The sequence below is a fragment of the Oncorhynchus clarkii genome, chromosome 4 (genome assembly GCF_045791955.1).
Source record: "Oncorhynchus clarkii lewisi isolate Uvic-CL-2024 chromosome 4, UVic_Ocla_1.0, whole genome shotgun sequence".
Classification (NCBI taxonomy): Eukaryota; Metazoa; Chordata; class Actinopteri; order Salmoniformes; family Salmonidae; genus Oncorhynchus; species Oncorhynchus clarkii.
In genome coordinates, this window is record NC_092150.1 from 43,335,186 (window position 1) to 43,347,580 (window position 12,395).

Genomic DNA, 12,395 nt, shown 5'->3' on the forward strand with positions numbered 1-12,395 from the left:
AGTGTCACGTCTTGAGGAAACCAGGCACCGCTCATCACCTGGCCAATACCATCCCTACGGTGAAGCATGGTGGTGGCAGCATCATGCTGTAGGGATGTTGGAGGCTAGTCAGGATGGAGGGAAAGATGAGTGGAGCAAAGTACAGACAGATCCTCGATGAAAACCTGCCCCAGAGCGCTCAGGACCTCGGACAGAGGGTGAATGTTCACCCTCCAACAGGACAACAACCCTAAGCACACAGCCAAGGCAACGCAGGAGTGGCTTCGGGTGAAGTCTCTGAATGTCCTTGAATGGCCCAGCCAGAGCCCAGACTTGAACCAGATCGAACATTTCTGAAAATAGCTTAGCAGCGACGCTCCCCATCCAACCTGACAGAGCTTGAGAGGATCTGCAGAGAAGAATGGGAGAAACTCCCCAAATACAGGTGTGCCAAGCTTGTAGCATCATACCCAAGAAGACGCGAGGCTGTAATCGCTGCTAAAGGTGCTTCAACAAGGTACTGAGCAAATGGTCTGAGTACTTATGGAAATATGAGATTTCATTTTCTTTTTTACATATATATATATATATATATATATATATATATTCACATATATATATATACATACAGTGGGGCAAAAAAGTATTTAGTCAGCCACCAATTGTGCAAGTTCTCCCACTTAAAAAGATGAGAGAGGCCTGTAATTTTCATCATAGGTACACTTCAACTATGACAAACAAAATGAGAAGAAAAAAATCCAGAAAATCACATTGGATTTTTAATGAATTTATTTTGGTTATGTAAAATATATTTCATAGCGGATTAGATGGTACAATGATTCTCTACACTGTACTGTCTTATTTTGTCACATAAACTGAAATTATTAGTTTTAGCAGTCAGGAAATGGCGGAGCAATTTCTGCATAGTGCACTTTAAATAGAGAGCCGGAATAGACAGAATACACATTGTAATATAAACCAACCACCCCATAGACACATATTAAACACTCAGTTTAATTTGCCCTCAAACCCTCTTCAGATGACAACAGTCCTGCTATGATTCATGTTGGGTTTAGCAGTTGACCTCTGCTGACCTCTGCCAGGGTCACCTCCAGAGCCATAGATGACTACTGCTAAAAGTATTTCAAATACATTCTGGATGCCATGTCTGTCTGTCCCTAATGCTAACCAAAGGGCCTACCCACTCAAATGTGTCTGCATGTGTTAAGGATGTCACACTGCTTGCTTATCGAGTACAACTTCTTCCTGATTTGGCTCTGAGGCTCGAACCCAGGACCTTTTCTAAATGTTCTGAGAAAAAAACAAGTTCATATATGTGACCCGTTTCAGGAAGTTAGGTGTATGTCGCATGTCACTACTTCACAGGAGAGGCATTTGAATGTAATTTTTTTTTTAAAGTAAATCAAATGTTTTTTTTTATTGCAGAAATGCCTTCTGGAACATGTGAACTTTCATGTGCCTTAATAACAAACATGTATGCCATCTGTAAATATAAATACAGTTGTTAAATTACGAGCCTAGTTGGTTTAGCCATGGAAAAAGTCAGGAACCTTTCCATGATTGGGTGAGATAATGGATGGGCTGGACATGCTGAGAGATGAGTTTGGATTGGTCTGCCATGTAGCATGCTTCTGTCTAAAACATAAGAATGCCCGGTGAAAGCAGAGTTTGATTGCAAATGTGTAGGGAGTCAAAAAAGAGAACATAGTAGGCTGTGGTATAAAACACCTATATCCAGATTATATCTTCAAACGAAGGGAAACCATGGCATCCATGATAGACAGGGAGAAGCGTTCATCCATGTATACGGTAAGAGTCTAGCTATATTTTTGTATTTTAATTAGTTGAAATGTGGCATCTCCTGGGTTTCGGGTGGGTGTGATTGTTTGCTCTTTAGCAGATACCAAAGAAAAGCCCCTCTATACAAATATAACACAACAGAAAGACTTCGCACTCAAAGACGTTACATATGAATATGTTTTAGTCATTGTTACATATCTTACCATACATGTATATTTGTTTGTCACACCACTTCCCTTCAGCTTGACACTTACTGTATGATTACTGTACTCTGATAGTCCAGAGGGAACTATCTCATTCCGGCAAAGGTTTTCTCCTCCTTTTCTCCTCTTTCATCCCTTCCTGGTGTGTATGAACAAGGCTGAGGGATGTGACTTAACAGACACCATACACCACAGAAGACTACGAACAGATATAACACTTAGATGAGTACATTTCAGAGAAGAAGAAAAAGGAAGATATTAACTTTACTTCAAGATAAAAATGGTCATGCCAGAGAGAGATACCAAATAAATGATGTGTGTGATGCAAAAAGAAATTGATAGATATATTTATTGAATGTGTAATGCATGTGTCGGAAGACCTATGCAGGACGTAGGCCCAGTATGTGAGTTGTAATCACTTTTCTTATTTTCAAATATAGACTTTAAACTAATGGGAGGAGTCAGAAGAAGAGGGAAAATGCTGAAACCACAACAGGTTTCATAATGTGTCACAGACCCCAAAGTCCCCAGTGTATAACTACCCACACGTTCAACAAAGATGGCTGTCTTGTCAGGTACAAAGGAGTAGAGCATGTTCACGTCTATCACCTAACTCGTCAAAAGAAGCGCAACAGGTCCACAGAGTTGAAATGTGAAAACATTATGTATCCGTAATATTTTTTGGGGAGTGAAAAGAAACAGGCTAAAATGAATATATATGCCAATTAGTAGACGCCTTTATCCAAAGCGACTTACAGTCATGCGTGCATACATTTTCTAATGTGTGGCCCCAGCGGGAAACAAACCAACAAACAATGGCATTGCAGGCACTATACTCTACCAACTGAGCCACACAGGACCAACTATAATAGTCAACACATAACTCTGTTATATGGAAGTAATCCTTGTTTGTGAGTTCAGAAAGCCTCTTGTATTTGTTAAAGATTTTATTGACAAATCAGCTATGTCTGACTGTGAGAACAGACTACTCTGGCCTCTCCTCCCCTGAATATTACTCAAATGTCTAAACACAGTTCAAGCTGGCCTGCACTAACAAACTTATAACATGTATGTTGTGTCTATTTGATGTGTATCTAGGAAAGAGAAGTGGAGGGAAGGGGATGTGTGGCATAGAAGAAATGGGACTTAACTACCTGTGAAATCACTTGTTGTGTCACGCTGAGGGACCAGAGATGAGGGTTAGGGGAACACATTCAAGAAGCTATGTCCACGGATAAGACCGGAGAGAAAACAAACAAGGAAAAATAGTTTTTTTTAAAGTACTTCTCCTTTTTTTGTTGTTCATAATAAGACAGATACATTGTTTCCTTCAGTGTCCCCTTTAGGACATATGGTGTATGGGTAGAGTGATCATCGCTCCTGAATATGGCCGGTCCCTTTGGACTGAAGATCCTGCTGCTGTGGACTGGGCTCACAGAGTTGGCAATATGTAAGTACAGTATGATACCCAGGGGATGGGAGTGATGGGAGGGTTGTTATTTATTTTAATGGGGATGGGCTGCGGGGCCTAAATTCACCTTTAACGTATATGGAATTGTTTTGGAAAATGTGTCCTGATGCAGTCCCCATCAAGGCTTAAGAAAACACTTAAAGGGTGCAGGATTGCATATAACCTAATGTTGATGAATCACACTTATTTGAGATCATTCGAAATGCAGTAACTTTCTCGGGGTTAACTAATGTGTCCTTTCCTTTAAAACGGAGGGTGAGTAGAGTAGCTCTGAGATTGTCAAGTCCATCTAAACTGTCTGCCTGTGGGTGAGCGTTACTTGGAGGACTAGCTTTTAAAGGAGACTTGTGACAGAGTTGGCCCGCTCATGTTCAGAGAATGGACAGACCTGGATTTAGTGATGTAAAGTATTTATTCGCCACTGTCTTTGTTTGTTTCTCTGAAATAGTTTTCCGTCAAAGACTATAATAATCTGAGGCTAAAACCTCTTGTTGCGTGCAAAACTGCAGCATTGTATGTGTGAATTTAGCATGAATCTACACTGCAGTACATGTGAAAGTTCTGAATGTACTGTACATCTACCGACTGCAGTAAGACAAAATTTAGATGAGCGGTTGTCTGATCACAGCACAACCACTCCCGTGTTCCATTTTGAGCGGCCAAAGTGTAACAATGACGATCTGGACATTATTTATATCTGTAAAAAGTTATATTGTAAATCCACATGTCATATGAATTTACATATGACAATTGAGTTCATGTTTATTCAATTGAGTATGAAACCATACATTTAATGAATGGATATCCATTCAAAGGAAGTAATCACTAATATTCTTGTTTAAGTCACAGGAAACAATGGGTCTATCAACTTGACTAATTTGGAACCCTTCAAGGGGTACATATGTCTTGGAGATATTACTCACAACAAATTAAACTATTTATACCACGTCCCATGAAGTTGAAATTAAGTGTTGTAAGTTATAGCATTAAAAAAATATATATATATATCTCGACTTAAAAATTTGAATTCTTAAAATAGTCTCCACTCTTAGAAAAGGGGTTCCGAAAGGGTTCTTTGGCTCTCCACATAGGAGACACCTTTTTTGGTTCAGGTAGAACTCTTTTTTGTGTTCCATGTAGAACCCTCTGTGGAAAGGGTTCTACCAGGAAACCCCCAAAAATGTTCAAAGGGTTCTCCTATGGGGGATTAGCCTTTTAAAATGATAAACTTGGATTAGCTAACACAACATGCCATTGGAACACAGGAGTGATGGTTACTGATAATGGGCCTCTGTACGCCTATGTAGATATTCCATAAAAATCTGCCATTTCCAGCTACAATAGTCATTTACAACATTAACACTGTATTTCTGATCAATTTGATGTTATTTTAATGGACATAAAGCGTTTTTCATTCAAAAACAAGGACATTTCTAAGTGACCCCAAACTTTTCAACAGTAGTGTACATTTCAATCTGGAGCAAACAAGTGGTTGATAAGCATAAGCATGATAATGTCAGAGTGGAATTATGTTTTTAGTAATGTTTACAAATGAATTAAACATGAAAAGCTGACATTTCTTGAGTCAATAAGTATTCAACCCCTTTGTTATGGCAAGCCTAAATAGGTTCAGGAATACAAATGTACTTTACAAGTCACATAAGAAGTTGCATGGACTCACTCTGTTTGCAATAATAGTGTTGACTACCTCGTCTCTGTACCCCACACATACAATTATATGTAAGGTCCCTCAGTTGAGCAGTGAATTTCAAATACAGATTCAACCACAAAAAACAGGGAGGTTTTCCAATGCCTTGCGAAGAAGGGCACATATTGGTAGATGGTTAAACATTTAAAATAAAGCAGACTTTGAATATCCCTTTGAGCATGGTGAAGTCATTATTTACACTTTGAATGGTGTATCAATACACCCAGGCTCTACAAAGATAGACGTCCTTTCTAACTCAGTTGCCAGAGAGGAAGGAAACCACTCAGGGATTTCCCCATGAGGCCAATGGTGACTTTAAAACAGTTACATAGTTTAATGGCTGTGATAGGAGAACATTTAGGATGGACCAACAACATTATAGTTACTCCACAATACTATCCTAAATGATAAATAAATAAAAATATTCCAAAACATGCATCCTGTTTGCAATAAGGCACTAAAGTAAAACTGCAAAAAAAATTGGCAAACAAATGAACAACATTTGAAAACAAAGCGTTATGTTTGGGGCAAATACAACACATCACTGAGTACCATTCTTCATATTTTCAAGCACGGTGGTGGCTGCTGCATCATGTTCTGGGTAGTGATTATTTGGGGTATAAAAATACATGTAAGAGAGCTAAGCAGAGGCAAAATCCTAGCTGAAAACCGGGTTCAGTCCAACAGACAGAGACCAATTCACCTTTCAGCAGGACAATAACCTAAAACACAAGGCCAAATATACACTGGAGTTGCTTACCAAGATGACATTATACAGTAGTGCTATTGATGCAAACTGTTAGCTACAATTTAAGAAACTAACACCAAAGGGAAAGTTATAAATGTATATGGGTATTTTATGGAGTCAAATTGGGGTCATGATAGGGGCTGTACCAAATGTTTGATGTATTTTAATAATTGATTGTAATATGTTGTATTTATAGAAGGGGAAGGGTTATAAGACCCCTCCCCCTCCACATTTATAAGGTCTTAAACTACAGATTAACAATATATATATATATTCATTATAATGTTTTAAAATTGTTCCACAGTCTTTTCTAAGTCTCTGCCTCTTATAAAGAAACGGTCTGAGAAATGTGTGAAATATTGCATGGGGTCTGTGAGAAAGCACTTCAAAGATAAACACAGAACCCTGCAGGGGAGTAAAAGAGATAAGAGACTCGTCAGACATACCTCTATAAATCAACTTGGGGGAGTGGACATTTACTGTTGAGCCCTTAGAAAACACTGGAACTATTGTATCTCTCTTGCAAGTTTGTACTGCTGTGTCTGCATGGGCTCGGTCTGATGAGTAGAAGGTAATGACGTATGCAGTGACATCACTAGGGCTGGACTTCGGGCTTAATAAAATAACTTGGGACTTTTCCAATGGGGCAGGACCCAGGAGAGACATCAGATGTATGTGTGATGTTTGATCTTTGACTTCTGTCTACAGCTGTATTTTGATTAAAATTGTTACGATTTATAAGTGCACATTTTGAGTGTTCCTTATTGGTTAAATAAATAAAACAGAGCACAGAAAAACAGAACCAACATATTACTGACGGTGGCTTCTGATAGTGGCTAATTAACATTATACAAATTGTAACATAAAACAAGCTTTAAAATATTCTAAAACGCATACATCAACACGGCAGGTTCAGCCCCGACAGAAACCTATAGCGTGGCTGTCCAAATTTCATCCACACAAATTATAAAAGGCACACAATTAAAATTCTTAATAACGGCACAGCTATTTATAGCCTATTTCACTGTGGAAAAGGGGCCGCAATCCATGTCATGTTGATATGATTTTCAGTTGGCTTCAATATGGCTGGTTTCCCATTCATCTATACAGGGATAATATTTACAATTCCCTTCTCCAAACGGATTACTGATTTACGTAGCTCTTATCAATAGATGTTATCCATTTATAAATTGCACTGCATGGAGAATGATATTATTTCTATGGGGGAAAAAATGAAGTAGATGCTTTTTCCACTCCGAACCGGGAGGTTCGCTGGACCTTATTCATGGTTTCCGCGCAACATAAAAGGTACAGCTTATATGTAGACACACCTCTGCCACACCTTCACCCCGGAAGAATAGCGGATCAATAGCATGCTTAAATTCAATGTCAGAATATGCATAGAGAGAAAAGGGCATAAAAAGGGAATTACGTTTCATTTACGCACGCTTAACTTGGGTCGGAATCGGGGCCTAAGAACTTAAGGAAATGAAATGTGTTTGTGTCTGGCTTTGTCGTTGTTTCAATATTGGTCATTGAATCCAAGAAAGAACAATGGCCTTGACCTAATGTCACCCCATATCCTTTCCCTATAGAGGAAAGAGAGTAGTCAACATCAAATCAAATTGTATTTGTCACATGTGCCGAATACAACAGGTGTAGACCCTTAACCAACAATTGCAGTTTTAAGGAAATAGAGTTAAGAAAATATTTGCTAAATAAATTAGTAACATTTTTGTTTAAGTGATTCACTGTGCACATGCTCAGTTTAGTTCTGAACTCTCATGTGATAAAAGCAATACCTTGTGATAAACTCTGCAGATTCTATTGACAGAAATCTGATTTTGAGGTAAGAAAGTAATTATTTTGACCAAATTAGTTTTTGGGATGGCAACTGCTTTGTAGTTCCATTCAGCAAACTTATATCAGGTGCATAACCAATCTGTGTAGAGGCATTCGATGCAAGTTAGCAATGCTAAAGATAACATTTAGCTAAAATAGGGTTAATTGTAACAACTTGTGAGAAAATGTTACAACTAACCCTGTGTGAAACTGAATGTTTTTGGCAAATGTTTTCTTTTACTTCCAGCCTGCCTAGATCATGGAAAAAAAGGACATACAAGGGAGTACCTCTCCACACTTTGAAAAGAGAGTGAAATGAAGTAGCAGAGCGTGGGGAGACAATTGGATCGGTTGCAAAGTTGTATGGCATATGTCATGTGACTCTGCACAGAGTGAAAGAAGCTACTGGAGAAGGGGTCGAGAGAGCTTCCTCACGTAGGCTACCATAGTGGAAACAGGGTCTTCATGGATGAGCAGAAGTTGTCAGAGTATCTCTTGAAGGCAGCTGATTTATGCCCACGGCCCCACTGCTATCCAGCCCATCTCTCCAGCTGCCTTCCAGGCCACATCTCCAGCTGCCTTCCAGGCCACATCTCCAGCTGCCTTCCAGGCCACATCTACAGCTGCCTTCCAGGCTACATCTTCAGCTGCCTTCCAGGCTACATCTCCAGCTGCCTTCCAGGCCACTTCTCCAACTGCCTTCCAGGCATCTCCCGACATGTATCAGGCTGTGGCTGTGAAACACCTGATTACTCTTCTGATTTCAACCCAGCTGATGTATGCCCCTTCCCAAAAGCAGGGCCCAGGAAAATTACAAGAAGTGGTAGGAAGATGAGAAGAAACCCTTTCAAGCAGGCACTGGAAGAACAGCATAAAAAGTTAAGCTCTCAGAAGGCAAAAATAAAAAATTGCCCTGCCTAAAAAAACATCTGGAAAGAAGCAAGCTAAGACAAAGCCTAAACAAAGCACATTGAACCAGAAGATTCAGATTCCTCCATCGAGGAAAACATGTGTGCATGGAGCACTTTAACAATTCCAGGCCCAAGGAGGTCTGGGTGCCATGCTAGGAATGGCAATTATGGGCCCGCCAAGCCTGTACCCCAGGACAGCTATACCACTGTCACAACTGTGACTCTGATTAAGTCAGAGTCCAACATTCAGTCATACACAGACACACACCACAAACTTTAAGGTGTTTAGTTCAGCCTACTTCTTGTTTGGTTGAGAAAGCTCATTTAGTGAAGGGTAAAATAATAAACATTGTATTTATATTTATTATTATTTCTGCCAAACAAAATCTTAAACATGCCAATGTTGCTCTCATGGTCTCAATAAAGGTGTTCAATAATTAGCTGCATGTCATGATTTATGCACTTTTTCAATCTGTTACAATATTCACCCCAAGCACCGTTATAACTAACCCAGACCATGTGGTAAATTGTAACACTCCACTCCTTGTATTTAAGACAACACCATGCATTTGCAGTTTATTTACATATGCTATATAATAACCACACCCATTTTTAAAGTTTTGAATACACTACCATAAACGATCTCTGGGAAACTGACTAAAAGGTGAAACGTGTTACATGTAGGGGAGACCGGTGGGATGGTTGTAACCATTTGAAGTTTACATGTGTTCTGAATGGATTTTTCAGCAATCTTTTGAAATGTTTCATATTATGATATTTATAGCTTTATTTCTGTAATATTATGACTTTGCATATTTTCAGTTTCAAACTAAATGATTCATTGTGTGGCCATGGTAGGGTAAGCTGTGTAAGGATGTTGCAAACATATGTGCTATTTAATAAGCAAAGTAAAAATGGCAAACTTTGCACTACATTGCTGTTTTCAAACTACAGATTTTTCATCTTTGTATGATATATTGGTATGCCTAATGGCTGAGGCTTTAAGGCTGTTTCAATTTTATTAATAGATTGATCTACTTTCTGTACTATCATAAGTGCAACTCAAGTCTGTGTATTCATTTATTTTAAGTAGTAATTTGACTTGATATAAAGGAGTGGTGACTAGGAGTGGTGACTCTGCCGAGACATTTCATGGCCAATTGAATATCTTGTAAAGATATTTGAACTGTTGAAAATGTGCATTGCTTACTGTTATTACATCATGGTTACTTAGCACTTCCTATTACCGAGAAGCAAGCCAAGTGAGCTAAAAAGAAAGAAAGAGAAGTTGGCCTACACTTTGATGAAAAGATAAGATTGAATGCTGATCAACGATGCCCTGACTGTAGGTCTGGATAAAGTATGTATGCTTAAAACACTGTGTTTTCTTACTTGCTAAAACCAAGTAGCCTGAGCCATTGGAACCACACTGTATGTAGGCACAGTTGATTAAGATTTTTTTACAAGGTACCATAGTTTTCCTACTGAATTGAATGGTGGAAGTAACAAATGGCTTTAATTTCTAATCTGGACAGCTACTTGTTACTCACCGCCACTACACTTTCCTGTATTAGGATGGATAACCACAAGTGTTTCCTCAAACAGTAATACTTCCAGCAAACACAAGGTGTACAGGACATTTCCACCCCTAAATGCTTTCCACTGTAGTTAAGGTTCATTCTAGCGTTAAGCAGAGTATTATACAGTGCAAATACTAACTACTTGTAGCTTGACAAATACCCAGGTATTGTAGCTTGACATTGCATGTGCTTCTAATACACTTGTAGTAAACGTGGCTTTTAAACATTGAAGGTTGTATGGTATAATATTTATCAGACTCATGATTTTAATTTGAAGTGAAGTTCCACTGAGAACACGACTAAGAATGACGAACTAAACACTAAACATACAGTTGACAAATTTGACTTGTGACAGTTCTCTTATTCTATTAATTCACTGGTGTTCTCGCATTTTTCCGCATCATGTTCTCGTCATATGCAAGTAAAAGTTGCATGTTGTATAATAAGGTATACTCTGTAAACAAATATTAAGAAACATCTGAATACTGTGAACAATAATGAAGCTGTGCTTAAAGCCTCATCAACATAGTTAATGCTGGACATGTTTTCTGTGAGAGCCTATTGTAGCGGCTTTAGAACGTCTTCCATTTTACTGTTACCTCATTTCACGGCCCAAAAGTATCCACCCCCTTTTTTTAAATATATTTTGCCTAAAATGACATACCCAAATCTAACTGCCTGTAGATCAGGACCTGAAACAAGGTTATGCATATTCTTGATACCATTTGAAAGGAAACACTTTGAAGTTTGTGGAAATGTTAAATTAGTGTAGGAGAATGTAACACATTAGATCTGGTAAAAGATAATACAAATAAAAAAAACATGTTTTTTTGTACCATCATCTTTGAAATGCAAGAGAAAGGCCATAATGTATTATGCCAGCCTAGGCGCAATTTAGATTTTGGCCACAAGATGGCAGCAGTATATGTGCACATTTTAGACTGATCCAATTAACCATTGCATTTATGTTCAAAATGTTGTATCAAGACTGCCCAAATGTGGCTAATTGGTTTATTAATACATTTTCAAGTTCATAACTGTGCACTCTCCTCAAACAAGAGCATGGTATTATTTCACTGTAATAGCTACTGTAAATTGGACAGTGCAATTAGATTAACAAGAATTTAAGCTTTCAATATTTAAGCTGCCAATGTCAGATATGTCTATGTCCTGGGAAATTGTCTTGTTACTTACAACCTCATGCTAATCACATTAGCCTACGTTAAGTCAACCCTCCCGCGGGGAACCCACTGATCCTGTAGAGGCTAACACGGAACCCAAACCGGCTGCGCGCGCCATCATGCATACATTTGTTTTGTCCCCCTACACCAAATGCGATCACAACACGCAGGTTAAAATATCAAAACAAACTGTGAACCAATGACATTAATTTGGGGACAGGTCGAAAAGCATTAAACATTTATGGAAATGTCGATAGTTAGCTTGCACTTGCTAGCTAATTTGTCCGATTAAGCTTTCTTGCTGTTGCTAGCTAATTTGTCCTGGGATATAAACATTAGGTTGTTATTTTACCTGAAATGCACAAGGTCCTCTACTCCGACAATTAATCCACACATAAAACGGTCAACCGAATAGTTTCTAGTCATCTCGCTTCCTTCCAGGCTTTTTCATCTTTGAATTTTTATGGTGATTGGCATCTAAACTTTCATAGTATTACCATGACAACCGGCAACACAGTTAGTCTTTCAATCACCCACGTGGGTATAACCAAAGAGGAGATGGCACGTGGGTACCTGCTTCTATAAACCAATGAGGAGACTTCTATTTTAGCCCTTGGAAACGCAGACGCGCGTGAGCAGTGTGGGTGCAATAATTGAATAACATAGATTTCTACATTTATTTTGCATCGCGAGCGGTGCAGTCAGGGTATAAGTGTTATGTTTTCAAAATGCATATTGCTATTTGTAGGTGACCTACTGACTGTTCCATAACAAATAGTAACAGAGCGCATTATGTGATCATTTTGAAATAACTGGACTCTTGCAGTGCTAAGATCAGAATTCAACCATATAGTTTCCGAGTAACAGTCGTATTAGAAAGGAGAGCATCCAGTCCTGTGCAATACAGGAGGGCATCATTCAGAGTGCACACCAAGCTAGAGAGTAAAGCTA